Here is a 7,374-nt window from a genome sequence, read left to right as displayed (position 1 = left end):
CAACACACCCCTAACCCTAATCCCAACCCTAACCAGAACCCTAACCAGAACCCTAACCCCAACACACCCCTAACCCTAATCCCAACCCTATCCATAACTCTAACCACAACCCTAACCCCAACACACCCCTAACCCTAATCCCAACCCTAGCCCTAGCCCTAACCTTAATGCTAACACTAACCCTAACATTAGCCCAAATCACTTTAGCCCAACTGTAACCCTAAAGGAAAAATGGAAATAAATATATATTTTTTATTTTATTATTTTTCCCTAACTAAGAGGGTGATAAAAGAGGGTTTTACCTACTACTTTTTTTTATTTTGATCACTGTGATAGGGTCTATCACAGTGATCAAAATGAACCAATTGGAAAAATTTCCTATTGTTGCCAGGTGCTGGCCAGCAGATCTCGTCGGGCACACTAAGCATGCACCTGCCATTTTCTCCCAGAAGAAGACTTCGGTGGCCCAGGGGACATCACAGGGGGATGGCAGGGACTCCAGAGGTACAGATGGGGCGATCAGGGGACCGGGGACCCTATTACTCTCTCCTCTGATGTGCGATCACATTGCCCTGAGAAAGTGCACGCGAAACGCGCATCGGGACGGCAACCACATACACTGGCAGACACTTATGGGTAAGATCAGTATCCCTTTATAGATGCTCTCTTTTGGCTTTGAACATATTTATGTTATATATTTATTACTGCCTGGAGGACACAACAGTTTAGCACTTGCACTTTACCTTGCACTATGCACCTTTTGGAATAGATATCACATGGTTAGATTTGCAGAGTGCAATTATTTGTATAGGTACTCCTTGCTGCTACTACAGTGTAGATTATCCCTCGCACATGAGCTCTGTATGTGCTTTGTCATTTGAGTCTGTATCTATTACTTGTCTACACTTTGTTAATAAAATATAATTAATTTTTTATAAAAAGTTTTTTTTGGATTTCTTACTCTGTGAGCTATTTGTAGGTTCCCTGTATTACACTAGGAACAGGATAATTTTTATGTGGCCTCTGGATCAGACATCTATAAAACAATAGATGCTACAAACTATTTTAAAGTCAGGTCCCCTACTGTATGACATTTAGCAACAGAAAAAATATTTTATGAGCGTCAAATCTGCAGACAGCTTAATTTCAAACTAGCAAAATGGCAAAGTGTCATATGGAGAGCTGTCTAACTTTTTGCAACTAAAAAATTATATATTTTTTTAATGTGCCTTAGGTCTGCAGACAGTTTCATATTAACACAGCACTAAATGACAAGGTGGGATACAGCAGGCTGTTGTTGCTCTAAAAAACTATAGGGAGAAAAATACTTTATCTAAAAAACTAATTAAAGCTGCCAAAAAGGAAACAGAGAAGCACATTGCTAAGGAGAGTAAAACTAATCCCAAACTGTTCTTCAACTATATCAATAGTAAAAGAATAAAAACTGAAAATGTAGGCCCCTTAAAAAATAGTGAGGAAAGAATGGTTGTAGATGACGAGGAAAAAGCTAACATATTAAACACCTTCTTCTCCACGGTATTCACGGTGGAAAATGAAATGCTAGGTGAAATCCCAAGAAACAATGAAAACCCTATATTAAGGGTCACCAATCTAACCCAAGAAGAGGTGCGAAACCGGCTAAATAAGATTAAAATAGATAAATCTCCGGGTCCGGATGGCATACACCCACGAGTACTAAGAGAACTAAGTAATGTAATAGATAAACCATTATTTCTTATTTTTAGTGACTATAGCGACAGGGTCTGTTCCGCAGGACTGGCGCATAGCAAATGTGGTGCCAATATTCAAAAAGGGCTCTAAAAGTGAACCTGGAAATTATAGGCCAGTAAGTCTAACCTCTATTGTTGGTAAAATATTTGAAGGGTTTCTGAGGGATGTTATTCTGGATTATCTCAATGAGAATAACTGTTTAACTCCATATCAGCATGGGTTTATGAGAAATCGCTCCTGTCAAACCAATCTAATCAGTTTTTATGAAGAGGTAAGCTATAGACTGGACCAAGGTGAGTCATTGGACGTGGTATATCTCGATTTTTCCAAAGCGTTTGATACCGTGCCGCACAAGAGGTTGGTACACAAAATGAGAATGCTTGGTCTGGGGGAAAATGTGTGTAAATGGGTTAGTAACTGGCTTAGTGATAGAAAGCAGAGGGTGGTTATAAATGGTATAGTCTCTAACTGGGTCGCTGTGACCAGTGGGGTACCGCAGGGGTCAGTATTGGGACCTGTTCTCTTCAACATATTCATTAATGATCTGGTAGAAGGTTTACACAGTAAAATATCGATATTTGCAGATGATACAAAACTATGTAAAGCAGTTAATACAAGAGAAGATAGTATTCTGCTACAGATGGATCTGGATAAGTTGGAAACTTGGGCTGAAAGGTGGCAGATGAGGTTTAACAATGATAAATGTAAGGTTATACACATGGGAAGAGGGAATCAATATCACCATTACACACTGAACGGGAAACCACTGGGTAAATCTGACAGGGAGAAGGACTTGGGGATCCTAGTTAATGATAAACTTACCTGGAGCAGCCAGTGCCAGGCAGCAGCTGCCAAGGCAAACAGGATCATGGGGTGCATTAAAAGAGGTCTGGATACACATGATGAGAGCATTATACTGCCTCTGTACAAATCCCTAGTTAGACCGCACATGGAGTACTGTGTCCAGTTTTGGGCACCGGTGCTCAGGAAGGATATAATGGAACTAGAGAGAGTACAAAGGAGGGCAACAAAATTAATAAAGGGGATGGGAGAACTACAATACCCAGATAGATTAGCGAAATTAGGATTATTTAGTCTAGAAAAAAGACGACTGAGGGGCGATCTAATAACCATGTATAAGTATATAAGGGGACAATACAAATATCTCGCTGAGGATCTGTTTATACCAAGGAAGGTGACGGGCACAAGGGGGCATTCTTTGCGTCTGGAGGAGAGAAGGTTTTTCCACCAACATAGAAGAGGATTCTTTACTGTTAGGGCAGTGAGAATCTGGAATTGCTTGCCTGAGGAGGTGGTGATGGCGAACTCAGTCGAGGGGTTCAAGAGAGGCCTGGATGTCTTCCTGGAGCAGAACAATATTGTATCATACAATTATTAGGTTCTGTAGAAGGACGTAGATCTGGGTATTTATTATGATGGAATATAGGCTGAACTGGATGGACAAATGTCTTTTTTCGGCCTTACTAACTATGTTACTATGTTGTGAATTCTGCTTTTGGGTTCCCTCCAGTGGTTGTAGGTGGGAATGCAGTTGTCTCTGAGTCGCAGTCCTGGCCAGGTGTATCTGCTGATTGCAGTTCTGACTGGGATATTTAGGTGTGCAGGATTCTTTAGTCCTTGCCAGTTGTCAATGTTTCTTGTGAAGTGTTGGATCACTTTCTGGCTTCTCCTGCTTAGCTGCCAATTCAGCAAAGATAAGTGTCTGTTTCTTTTTCTGTGGCACACATGCAGTGTGCTTATATTCTGTGGTATTCATTTGTTTTTCTCTTGTCCAGCTTAGACTGTGTCAGTGTTTTCTCAGTCTTGTTGGATTCTCTGGAGTTGCAGATATACGCTCCACATCTTTAGTTAGATGGTGGAGTTTTTGTATTTTCTGCTGTGGATATTTTTGGAAGGATTTTTAATACTGACCGCTTAGTATCCTGTCCTATCCTTTCCTGTTTAGCTAGTTTGGCCTCATTTGCTAAATCCTGTTTCCTGCCTGCGTGTGTCTTTTCCTCTACTACTCACAGTCAATATTTGTGGGAGGCTGCCTATCCTTTGGGGTTCTGCTCTGAGGCAAGGTAGAATTCCTATTTCCATCTATAGGGGTATTTAGTCCTCCGGCTGTGTCGAGGTGTCTAGGTTTTGTTAGGCACACCCCATGGCTACTTCTAGTTGCGGTGTTTAGATCAGGGTTTGCAGTCAGTATAGTTACCACCTACTCCAGTGAAAGTTTTCATGCTGCTCCAAGGTCACCTGATCCTAACAGTACAACTGGCCCATAAGGAGTTAAATGCATCTCAGAAGAAGGGAAGAAAGGTCTTGAGCCATTTTTTTTTCTTCAGTCTACTTTGTCTTCTCCTCCCTCTTTATCTCTGGGTGGCTGAAGAGCCTTGTGCTAGCATGAATGTTCAGGAATTAGCTTCTCGTGTAGACCAGCTTGCTACTAGGGTACAGGGTATTTCTGATTATATTGTTCAGACTCCTGTTTTAGAGCCGAAGATTCCTACTCCTGATTTGTTTTTTGGTGACAGGTCCAAATTTTTGAGTTTTAAAAACAACTGTAAACTGTTTTTTGCTTTGAGACCTCGATCCTCCGGTGATTCCATTCAGCAGGTTAAAATCGTCATCTCCCTGCTGCGTGGCGACCCGCAGGATTGGGCATTTTCCCTGGAATCTGGGAATCCGGCTTTGCTTGATGTAGTCTCAGGCTTTGGGATTGTTATATGATGAACCTAATTCTGTGGATCAAGCTGAGAAGACCTTGTTGGCCCTGTCTCAGGGTCAAGAAGCGGCAGAATTGTATTGTCAGAAATTCAGAAAATGGTCGGTGTTGACTAAATGGAATAATGATGCTTTGGCAGCAATTTTTAGAAAGGGTCTTTCTGAATCCGTTAAAGATGTTATGGTGGGGTTTCCCATGCCTTCCGGTCTGAGTGATTCTATGTCTCTGGCCATTCAGATTGACCAGCGCTTGCAGGAGCGCAGAACTGTGCGCGCTGTGGCGTTATCCTCAGAGCAAATTCCTGAACCAATGCAGTGTGATAGGATTCTGTCTAGAACGGAACGACAAGGTTTCAGACGTCAGAATAGGTTGTGTTATTATTGTGGCGACGCTTCTCATGTCATTTCTGTCTGCCCTAAGCGGACAAAGAGGATTGCCAGTTCAATTACCATCAGTACTGTACAACCTAAATTTTTGTTATCTGTGTCCTTGATCTGCTCATTGTCATCATTTTCTGTCATGGCGTTTGTGGATTCAGGCGCCGCCTTGAACTTAATGGACTTTGAGTTTGCCAAGCGTTGTGGTTTTCCCTTGCAGCCTTTGCAGAACCCTATTCCCTTAAGGGGCATTGATGCTACACCCTTGGCTAAAAATAAGCCCCAGTTTTGGACACAGGTAACCATGCGCATGGCGCCAGCCCATCAGGAAGATTGTCGAAGATTGATTTTCTGGTGTTGCATAATTTGCATGATGCTATCGTGCTGGGTCTTCTGTGGTTGCAGGTACATAATCCTGTGTTGGATTGGAAGTCCATGTCTGTGACTAGTTGGGGTTGTCAGGGGGTTCATAATGATGTTCCTTTGATGTCAATCTCCTCTTCTTCCTCTTCTGAAATTCCAGAGTTTTTGTCTGATTTTCAGGATGTATTCGATGAGCCCAAGTCCAGTTTCCTTCCACCGCACAGGGACTTGGATTGTGCTGTTGACTTAATTCTAAGCTGTAAGTTTCCTAAGGGTCGACTTTTCAACCTGTCTGTGCCTGAACATACCGCTATGCGGAGCTATATTAAGGAGTCTTTGGAGAAAGGGCATATTCGACCATCTTCTTCACCGTTGGGAGCAGGGTTCTTTTTTGTTGCTAAAAAAGATGGTTCTTTGAGACCCTGTATTGATTATCGCCTCTTGAATAAGATCACGGTCAAGTTTCAATACCCTTTACCTTTGCTTTCCGATTTGTTTGCTAGGATTAAGGGAGCTAGTTGGTTTACGAAGATTGACCTTCGGGGGGCATATAATCTTGTTCGTATTAAGCAGGGTGATGAATGGAAAACTGCGTTTAACACACCCGAAGGCCATTTTGAATACCTTGTGATGCCATTCGGACTCTCTAATGCTCCATCTGTTTTTCAGTCCTTCATGCATGATATCTTCCGGACTTATCTTGATAAATTCTTGATTGTATATTTGGACGATATTTTGATTTTTTCCGATGATTGGGAGTCTCGTGCAATAGGTCAGGATGGTATTTCAGATCCTTCGTGACAATGCTTTGTTTGTGAAAGGGTCTAAGTGTCTCTTTGGGGTGCAGAAGGTTTCTTTTTTGGGCTTTATTTTTTCTCTCTCGTCTATAGAGATGGATCCGGTTAAGGTTCAGGCCATTCATGATTGGATTCAGCCCACATCCGTGAAGAGCCTTCAAAAATTTTTGGGTTTTGCAAATTTTTATCGCCATTTCATTGCTAATTTTTCCAGCGTGGTTAAACCCTTGACCGATTTGACGAAGAATGGCGCTGATGTGGCGAATTGGTCCTCTGCGGCTGTCTCTGCCTTTCAGGAGCTTAAACGTCGATTTACTTCTGCTCCGGTGTTGCGCCAACCGGATGTTTCTCCTCCGTTTCAGGTTGAGGTTGAGGTTGACGCTTCTGAGATTGGGGCAGGGGCCGTTTTGTCTCAGAGTGATCCTGTTGGTTCCTTAATGAAACCGTGTGCCTTCTTTTCCCGTAAGTTTTCGCCTGCTGAATGCAATTATGATGTCGGCAATCGGGAGTTGTTGGCTATGAAGTGGGCATTTGAGGAGTGGCGACATTGGCTTGAGGGAGCTAAGCACCGTATTGTGGTCTTGACCGATCATAAGAATCTGATTTACCTCGAGTCTGCCAAACGACTGAATCCTAGACAGGCTCGATGGTCCTTTTTCCCGTTTTGATTTCGTGGTCTCGTACCTTCCGGGTTCTAAGAATATTAAGGCTGATGCCCTCTCTAGGAGTTTTTTGCCTGATTCTCCTGAGATCTTAGAACCGGTCGGTATTCTGAAAGAAGGGGTGGTCCTTTCTGCCATTTCCCCTGATTTACGATAGGTTCTTCAGGAATTTCAGGCTGACAAACCTGACCGCTGTCCTGTGGGGAAACTGTTTGTTCCTGACAGATGGACTAGTAGAGTGATTTCTGAGGTTCACTGTTCCGTGTTGGCTGGTCATCCTGGTATTTTTGGTACCAGAGACTTGGTTGGTAGGTCCTTTTGGTGGCCTTCTTTGTCGCGTGTTGTGCGTTTTTTTGTGCAGTTCTGTGGGACTTGTGCGCGGGCCAAGCCTTGTTGTTCCCGTGCTAGTGGGTTGCTTTTGCCATTGCCAGTCCCTGAGAGGCCCTGGACGCATATTTCGATGGATTTTATTTCTGATCTTCCGGTCTCCCAGAAGATGTCTGTTATCTGGGTTGTTGTTTGTGACCGGTTCTCTAAGATGGTTCATTTGGTGCCTTTGCCTAAATTGCCTTCCTCTTCAGATTTGGTTCCGTTGTTTTTTCAGCATGTGGTTCGTTTGCATGGTATTCCGGAGAATATTGTGTCCGACAAAGGTTCCCAGTTTGTTTCTAGGTTTTGGCGGGCCTCTTGTGCTAGGCTGGGCATTGATTTGTCTT

This window comes from Ranitomeya imitator, chromosome 5, assembly GCF_032444005.1.
Source record: "Ranitomeya imitator isolate aRanImi1 chromosome 5, aRanImi1.pri, whole genome shotgun sequence".
Taxonomy (NCBI): Eukaryota; Metazoa; Chordata; class Amphibia; order Anura; family Dendrobatidae; genus Ranitomeya; species Ranitomeya imitator.
This window is presented reverse-complemented; position numbering follows the sequence as displayed.